Source organism: Camelus dromedarius, chromosome 3 (assembly GCF_036321535.1).
Source record: "Camelus dromedarius isolate mCamDro1 chromosome 3, mCamDro1.pat, whole genome shotgun sequence".
Classification (NCBI taxonomy): domain Eukaryota; kingdom Metazoa; phylum Chordata; class Mammalia; order Artiodactyla; family Camelidae; genus Camelus; species Camelus dromedarius.
The window spans coordinates 111627840-111637753 of NC_087438.1; positions in this window are offsets into that span (position 1 = coordinate 111627840).

Below are 9914 nucleotides of genomic sequence, written 5' to 3' on the forward strand. Positions count from 1 at the left end.
GAAATTTTTCATAATAAAAGGTTTTTAAGAATTATATTGTAGAGGAAATCTAGTGTTATGGAAAAGTGTTTATGACGTATTACATAAAAGAAAGAGGGAGTAGGATCTTAAGTTCCACCAAGATTTCATTTTTTTCCTACAGTTGATCTACAATGTGTTAGCTTCAGGTGTACAGCAAAGAAATTCATATAGATAGATAGATAGATAGATAGATAGATAGATAGATAGATAGATAGACAGACAGATAGATATCTACATATAGTCTTTTCAGATTCGTTTACATTATAGGTTATTACAAGATACTGAATATAGTTCCCTGTGCCACACAGTAGGTCCTTGTTGGTTATCTATTTTATATATAGTAGTATGTATATATGTTCATCCTTAACTCCTAATTTATCTCCCCCACCCCCCACTTTCCCCTTTGGTAACCATAAGTTTGTTTTCTGTCTGTGAGTCTATTTCTGTTTTGTAAATAAGTTCATTTGTATATTATCTCATTTTTGTAACCATGTGTGAAAAATTCTGCAAAAATATATGAACCAAAATGATTGATGAACTGTGATTAATTCTGAATGAATAATTACGATTTATTCTTTTTTAGTGTATTCACTGCTGTAAGTGTTTACAATAATCATTATTACTCTTGTAAGTGTAAAATAACAATAAGTATATTTAAAATTAGAAAAACTATATGCATAACTATGTTTGCATAGAAAACTTATGGAAGGACAGTGCTTCTAGGATTTGGGGCTTTCCTGTGTTTTCCTAATTCAGTGAAAAGAGCAAAACTTGTTATAAAAAGAAATTTAGAACAAAGAAATGTTGGGCATTGAAATGGTTCTGATCACCATTTCCAACCTGGGGTAGGGGATATTTCCCACACCACCAAAAGGCAATTCTCTGTGACACCAGCTGGGTGTCCTAAAACGCAACTCAATTCTGACACCATTTACCTGGAGATAATGTCAGACCCCACAGGTTAAGGACTCAGTCCCACAAGACTGTCTTCACCCTACTTCAGATGCCAGTCATAAGCTCAGGTTATCACTTGTGTTTCTGACTGACCAGCTATAGACCAAAGCTTCCCAATGACCCTTTCCTTAGATTCAACTAATTTGCTAGAGTGGCTCACAGAATTCAGAGAAGCATTTTACTTACTAGATTATCTGTTTATTATAAAAGGATATAACTCAGGACCATTCAGATGGAAGAGATGCATTGGGGCAAGGGACGGGGAAAAGGGCACAGAGCTTCCATGCCCTCTCCAGGCATGCTACTCTCCCAGCACCTCCATATATTCACCAACCCAGAAGCTCTCTGAACCTCATACTTTGGGGATTTTTATGGATGCTCCATCACATAAGCATGATAGATCATTTACTCCATTTTCAGCCTTCTCCCTTCTCAAGAGAATGGGGGTTGGGGCTGGAAAATTCCAAGCTTCTAAACTAATCTAGTCTTTCTGGTGACCAACCCTCATCCATGAGATAACCAGGAGCCCACCCAGAGTCACCTTATCAGAACAAAGACACTCCTATCACCCAGGAAACTACAAGGATTTCAGGAGCCCTGTGTCAGGAACTAGAGTCAAAGGCTAACTATTGGAACACAAGGTGTTCCTGCCACCATGGAGCCCTGACTCTATGCAGAAAAAGAAATTAAGGAAACAAAACCATTTACCACTGCACCAAAAAGAATAAAATACCTAGGAATAAACTTACCCAAGGAGACAAAGGACCTGTACTCCAAAAACCGTAAGACGCTGATCAAAGAAACTGCAGACAATGTAAACAAATGGAAAGATATACCGTGTTCTTGGAATAGAAGAGTCAATATTGTTAAAATGGCCATACTACCCAAGGCAGTACACAGATTCAATGCAATCCCTATTAAATTACCAATGACATTTCTCACAGCTAGAACAAAAATTGTTAAAATTTGTATGGAAACACAAAAGATCCCATAAAGCCAAAACGATTTTGATAAAGAAGAATGGAGTTGGGGGAACTATGCTTCCTGACTTCAGACCATACTACAAAGCTACAGAAATCAAAATAGTACGGTACTGGCACAAAAATAGACACATAGGTCAATGGAATAAGATAGAAAGTCCAGAAATAAAACCTTGCACTTATGGTCAATTAATCTACAGCAAAGGAGGCAAGAATATACAATGCAGAAAAGACAGTCTCTTCAATAAGTGGTGCTGAGAAAACTGGACAGCTACCTGTAAAAACTGAAATTAGAACATTCTCTAACATCATACACACAAAAGAACTCAAAATGGATTAAAGACTTAAATGTAAGACCAAACAGAGGGAAACACAGACAGAACACTCTTGGACATAACTCACAGCAATATATTTTTTGAACCAGCTCCTGGAGTAATGGAAATAAAAGCAAAAATAAACAAAAGGGATCTAATTGAACTTAAAAGCTTTTGCACAGCTAAGGATACCATCAACAAAAAGAAAAGACAACCTACAGAATGGGAGAAAATATTTGCAAATGATGCAACAGACAAGGGACTAATTTCCAAAATATACAAATAGCTCATACACATTAATATCAAAAAAAAAGCAACCCAATCAAAAAATGGACAGAATACCTAAATAGACATCTCTCCAGAGAAGACATACAGATTTCCAACACATGAAAAGATGCTCAACATCACTAATTGTTAGAGAAATGCAAATAAAAACTACAATGAGGTATCACCTCACACCACTCAGAATGGCCATTATTTAAAAGTCTACAAATGATAAATGCTAGAGAGGCTGTGGAGAAAACAGAACCATCCTACACTGCTGGTGGGAATGTAAATTGGTGCAGCCACCATGGAGGACAGTATGGAGGTTCCTTTAAAAACTAAAAATAGACTTACCATATGATTCAACAACCCCATTCCTGGGCATATGCTCAGAGAAAATTATAATTCAAAAAGACACATGCACCCCAATGTTCACAGCAGCACTATTTACAATAGCCAAGACATGGAAACAACCCAAATGTCCATCAACAGATGACTGGATAAAGAAGATGTAGTTATATATACATACACATATACATATACATACACACACAATGGAATACTACTCAGCCATAAAAAATGCCATTTGCAGCAACATGGATGGACCTGAAGATCATCATTCTAAGTGCAGTAAGCCAGAAAGAGAAAGAAAAATGCCATATGATATTGTTTGTATGTGGAATCTAAAAAAAAAAAAGGACACAAAGGAACTTATCTACAAAACAGAAACAGACTCATAGACATAGAAAACAAACTTATGGTTACCAGTGGGTAAAGGGAGTGGGAAGGGATAAATTGGGAATTCGAAAATTGCAACTCTTGGTGACTGATGGAAATGTTAGCTATCTTGACTGTGGCGGTGGTTTCATTGGTGTACACATCTATCAAAATTCATCATATTGTACATTTGAAATATGTGTAGTTTACTGTACAGGAACCATACCACAATAAAGGTGTTAAAAAAAGAAATTTTAAAAAATTTAAGTAAATTTTTAAAATGTGTTGGAATGAGAAAAAAAATAATCCAACAATTATTTATTGAGCATGTAATACATTGCAGGCACAGTGCTAAGTGTTAGGAATAATGAATCAAGCAAGAAAGACAATGTCCCTGTTCTCTTGGAGCTTCTTGCCATGGTTGAAAGGGAGAAAATAAATAAGGAAACAAATAAATGAGATAATTACATTTGTTGATAAATGTTTTGAAAAATGAAATTATAATGATTATTAGTATAAAAACCTTGCTGGTTAATCTCTCTCCACCCCTTTGTGTTTTTGGAGCCATTCTCAAATTAAAGAAAGCTCAAGAATTACATTAAACTTGAGCTTGGAAAGACACTGAACTATTAGCTCTTAAAGTGACATGAAGAAGACAGAGAGAGGAAAAGAAAGTGGAACGTTGCTGGGAGGAGAATCTTGACACTATTTCATAGCTACCAAATGCCATTTTGTGAATCATTGCCTGGTGGGCTTCAGAATTAACTGAGGGAGTGTTTAAAGATGCAGACTGCCAGCTCCCATCCTAAAAATTCTGTAGATCCAGGGTTTGTTTTGTTTTTTTTTTTTAAGTTCGCTGGTAATTCTAATGGGCGATCAATCATGGGAAGCAGTGCTTATCAGACAGCTTATGAATTCCATAGTCACTAGGCTGAGAACACAGGACTGTATTCTGTTAGCCACCCTATATTTATTTTTCTGGTTTCTAGGACATTTGCCCTAGATGGCCCTCAAGGGGCTTAGAATGCAGCAGGAGATAAAAATGAAGTTATTGTGGGGATGCAAAGCAGGAACAACTAACTTAGTCTCTGAGTGTTAGAGAAAACTTTCTGGAGAGGAAGAATTCTCAATGAGTTAGAATTTGGTTCAGATGCATGTGGCAGAAAACACAAAATTACAGTGGATTAAACTAGTTCAAAATTCACTTTTCTCTCATATAAAAGGGAAAGTAATTCAGTGCTGGTATGGTGCCTTAGACTCCTCTCTTGTTTTTCTGCCATCCTCAGCATGAGGCCTATCCGGTCCAAGATAGTTGCTCAGATTCCAGCCATCGCTTCCATACTCCTGCCAGCAGAAAGGACAACAGGGCAAAGAAAGGTATAACTTCTTCTGAGGGTATTTTATGGAAGTTGCACATGGAACTTCCATTGACATCTTATCGTTGAGAATTTAGGTACTTGACCACACCTTGCTTTAAGAGATGAAGCATAGCTAAAAATATAGGGCTCTGCTACTAAAAAAGAAAAGGAGAGCAGCCACTGGGAGAAAACTGGCAGATCTCTAAACTGAGAGATGAAGAGCCAGTAGCAATTAAGACAGGGGAAGCTGCAAAGCCAAGGCTGTCCAGAAAGAGGGGCTGGTATGTTCCTCCTTGGCAGGAAGGTCACCATGCAGCACTTTTCTTTCCACTTGCTATGTTCCTCATCCTTCACGTTGTGACCCAAAGACCACCTAGGATGAGCCTGTCCTAGCCATTCAGCGTTCAGATCTAAAATGACATCAAAACTCATCATGTCACTAAAGTCATGGCCGCTCAGAGATACCCCCTTCCTCTGGTTTCTAAGAGAGCTCACTTAGAAATTTACTAGGACAAATTATTGAAACCAATTTGGAAGAAACCGCAATCCTAACCCTTTCATATGATTAATTATGGCACATCTGCCTGAAGCAATATTATGCAAACATGAAAGGTCATCATTTATGAAGCTATAGAGTATGAAAAACAGCTCATGAAAAAATATTGAGGAAATGCAAATTTGTGGATATGCAAAACTGTGTGTTGTGATTACAACTGTGTGAAAATGTGTGTATATGGGCATATATAGGAAGATCATCATAAAATGAAAACAATTACTGTATGGATGAAAGGTTTTTTCTTCTCTGAAAATTCTGTTAGTGCAGTTATATTGTTGTCATAACAAATAAGATTTTAAACAAGTCTTGCAAACTTTACATGATGTCAAAGGTGGGAGTACTTAGGAATCACCTGAAGAGCTTGTTTAAAATGCATATTCCCAGGCTGTAGCCAGCGAGATGATGATTCTATAGATCTAGGGAACGGCTGCATTTTAAACAAGCATCTCAAGTCATTTTCTTGGAAGCAGTGCACTGACCACATTTGAAAACCACCACCATCACTAGTGTCTCAGAGACACCTAAAAAGGTATAAAGTTGGAACATTATCTGGGCCAAAGCAGTCCAGCTTTATATTGTGCTAAAGACTCTCGTCAATATTCCTCTATCATTGCTGGGGAAATGGTAAGAAAGTTTAAAACAAAGATTCCATATTAACAAAAATGCTTTCTCTTTCTGGTTTATAAAGTGAAATATCACTAAAAGGTACAGCTTTGGTCATTTCTCTTATGGTCTTCCAAGTAAACTTGAAGATGTCTTGATAAAAGCACCCCAGGTACTAACAGTTATGTATCTTCAGTTCTTTTACAGTTTCCATGCATCCTGTAACTTATCCTGTGCCTTTCTAACAGGCCTGATAGAAGTTCAGCTACAACCTGCCTTTGTGAGTGAAGCACAGCAATTTCACACTCTGTCTGCACAGTGCAGTCTGCACAAGCATAGATCTGCACAGATCCAGAAGATGCTATAATCATTTTATTCATTAGGGTGACCAGCTTGTCTCAGGTTGCTCAGTTTTCTGGTTTTAGCACCAAAAGTCCTAGGCCCTGGGACCGCCCCACCTCACCCTGCCCCTCAGTACTGAGCAAACCAGGATGGTTAGTCACTCTATACTTTTCCATTGCCTATTACCCATATAATTATGCACAGCTTAAAAGAAAAGGAGGTTTATCAGCCTTTTCCAGGAGGGGTTATCAGCCTTTACAGTGTCCCAGGGAACACAAACAAAAATGTAGCTTTTAGAAGGTCGTCCTTTGAAAAATAGTATATGTAAGATGCTGTTCAAATCATTTTTAAGAAATAAAACATCTCCCTGAAGTTCAGGTTTCAGAGGAGCCAGAGGTATAAAGGTACATCAAACAGTCATTTTCCTATACCGCAATTTCCCCACTTTTTCTACAAGCATTCATCATTTAGTGAAAAGTTTAGTAAGATTTGTGCGTGTTACTCATCAGAAAGGAGGCATGTAAATTTGGGTCAGGCAGTTAGAATCCAGAACGTAGAGATAAAGAGTAGACCTGTCTAGAAGATGTGGAATTTTTCATCAAGGAGAGTTAGAGAGAAAGTAACTCCTTCTACATTTGTTTTCAGAAAAGTAGTTTTATTGTGAAGCCCGCAGAATTTCTCTAAAATCCTAAAAAGTTAAGATGATTCAAAAAGCTTAAAAAGGATGTTCCTCAGCAGAGTCTGTTCTAACGTGTAGGACTGACTTTTCAGAATTACGCTGTTCACATCAAAATTATACTACTTTAAAATATTGCAAGTAGTTAGTTCATAGAATCCCCAGGATTTCATTTTGAAATCAGTTCCGAATTAGAACTTTCAAAAGTAGCTTGTACTTTTGGCTCAGGAATAACCCCTCTAACAGCTGGTTTTCACTGTGAAAAATGCACTTGTGTGGGAATTTAGCACATTTGCCCACTTGAATTCTTGGGTGCAATATCAACTTTCATTAAAAAGCCAGATTCATAGACAATTGAAATTTAGAAAAACTCTAAACTTTAGCTCTTCAATCTCTTAAGACCATCAGATACTTGAGAAAACAGTTGATTTAGACACTACCTTCTTTCAGTAAAAGATTTAAGGTGATCAATGCAGAAAACCATATGTGAAGTCAACAACTGAAAACCGAAGCAACCAGCTGTAAGGAGGATTTTCCGAAGTGGATTCTGTTAGTAGAAATTATCTTAAAACAAAATAGGGGTACTCAAGCTAAGTTAGGGGAGTACTGAGATACATAGAGCTCAACAGGTTTCTTCATGGCAAGATTTTTGAGAACCTTTACAATGATAATGGACATTGACACTCTGCAAAGTGGGGACATGGTATAAGTTTCCCAAATTTATCTGACCAAACTTTGTCAGAATATCTAAAACGCTTGTGTTCCAACTAACAGCCTTAGAGAAAGATTGCTCTTGACTTTCTAAATTTGATAATTCAGCTACTTTAAAGTTGGGACTAAATCTATTTTCGATCTATTTGCAGTGAAAAGAGTTTTATTCACAACTAGGAAGAGCAGCTTTGTCTAAAGCACGGAAGAACAGTTTGAGTGACATTCTAAGTGTTCTGACATTTCAACACACTCTAAAAGGTTATTCTTGTTAAAAGTATGGTTACGTCCAATTTATAATAAGAACAAAGCATTGAGACCTGGTAGAAAGTGCTTGTGGCTTCAGGCTTAGAGAATTTCACTTTGATGACTTGGAGAGGCAAATGAATGGGTTCCAACGGGGCAGGGCTTTGTTTAGTCTATGAGAAGCTATAAATGAGAAGATTTGGGCATTTGTAGCTAGACATGTGTAACTGCAATCAGATTTTTTTTTCACATAAGAGCTCATTTCCCAGCCCAAATTATATTGTGGATCTGTAAACAATCTCAACTGACTTCTAACTGCAGCACTGAGGAAGAGGAGGAAGATTAAGAATTGCCTAGACTCAACAGCCATTACAAAGTAGACTGGGGAAGGAATCTGCAGTGCAGGACTAACCTGAAGACAGACAGCTAGAAAACACTGAACTATGCTATCATTCCACTGCCTTACACGGGGATTCCCCCAACAGATCTGTCTGTAAGAACAAGGTCTGTTGGAGATACTGCCTCACACCTCTCACAGAATGGCTATCATCAAAAAGTCTACAAATAGTAACTGTTGGCACAGATGTGGAGAAAAGGGAACCCTCGTACACTGTTAGTAGCAATGTAAACTGGTGAAGCCACTATGGAAAACAATATGAAAGTTCCTCAGAAAACTAAAAATAGAGCACCATATGATCTAGCAGTTCCATTCCTGGGTATACATCAAAGAAAATGAAAAAATTAGTCTGAAAATATATATGCACCCCAATGTTCATAGCAGCATTATTTACAAAAGCCAATATACGGAAGCAACCTAAGCGACCATCAACAGATAAGTGGATAAAGAAGATATATATACACAAAGGAACATTACGCAGCCATAAAAAAGGAATGAATTTCTGCCATTTGCAACAACATGGATGGACCTGAAAGGTATTATGCTTAACGAAATAAGTCAGAAAGAGAAAAACAAACACAGTATGTTATCTCTTATATGTGGAATCTTCAAAATAAGATGAATAAATAAAGCAAAACAGAAAAAGACTCACAGATATAGAGAATAAACTAGTGGTTACCAGTGGGGAGAGGGAAGTGGGGAGGGTCAAGATAGGGGTAAGGGATTAGGAAGTACAAAATACTATGCATAAAATAAGCTACAAATGTATATTGTATGGCACAGGGAATATAGCCAATATTTTTAATAACTTTAACTGGAGTATAATCTATAAAAATATTGAATCACTGTGTTGTGCACCTGAAACTAACATAATATTGTAAATCAGCTATACTTCAATTAAAAAAAGACTAAGGTCTGTGATCAAAACCCAGTTTAATCACTAAAGTGTTATTAAAATAAGATGGGGTAAAATGGCTCAGACTGTCATATACTATAGTGTAGACCTCCTTCATGGTGTATGGGTCAAATGTGCTTTAGTTCTGACTTGAAGTTACATGTTTTCTCTCTACCAAGAAATTCAAATTTTGGTCTTTAACCACATTCAAATGATATTGCACAAAGTAATAATAAATATAAAATATGAAAAAAATTTTATTGGGAAGAGGAAATGTTACATACAATTAAGTATATGGTTGATGAAATGTATTACATTAACAGCCTCTGCTTAAGGAACAAATACAGGTATGATAAAGGAAGAAGCTAGAAGCTTAGAACAGCTTTCCACACACAATTTCCAAGCAGTTTTAAGTAACAAGATCTCAATTTGCGTAAATTATACAGATCACTGAGGGAATTTATTAGATTGTGGCTATTTCTGATCATCAATTCACTTTGTGCCTTGTAGATCTATTTCACCCTGATCCCAACTCTGGTGGTCTTGATCCTTCTCTAAAATGGTTCTCTCGATCCATAAGCAGGCACTTACCAAGAGGTCATCTTGCAAAAAGGAGTTTTTTGCTTACAGTGAATTGAACAAATTCCACGTGTGCTTAAATGAACTCCATGGTTTTGAAGACAGCTGTTTGAACCAAATGTGGAGGAACTCTTCCATTTAGGGGAGTGTTTAAGTCATAGGCACACATGTGTGGAGAGTTTGGAAATGGCATCAGAATACGCGCACACCACCTTTGTTGATACAGTTTTAAGTTTCAGGTACGCTAATAGGATCTGTACAATTTTAGAGACTATTATGTAAAAATAAATATCTGCATGTGGTG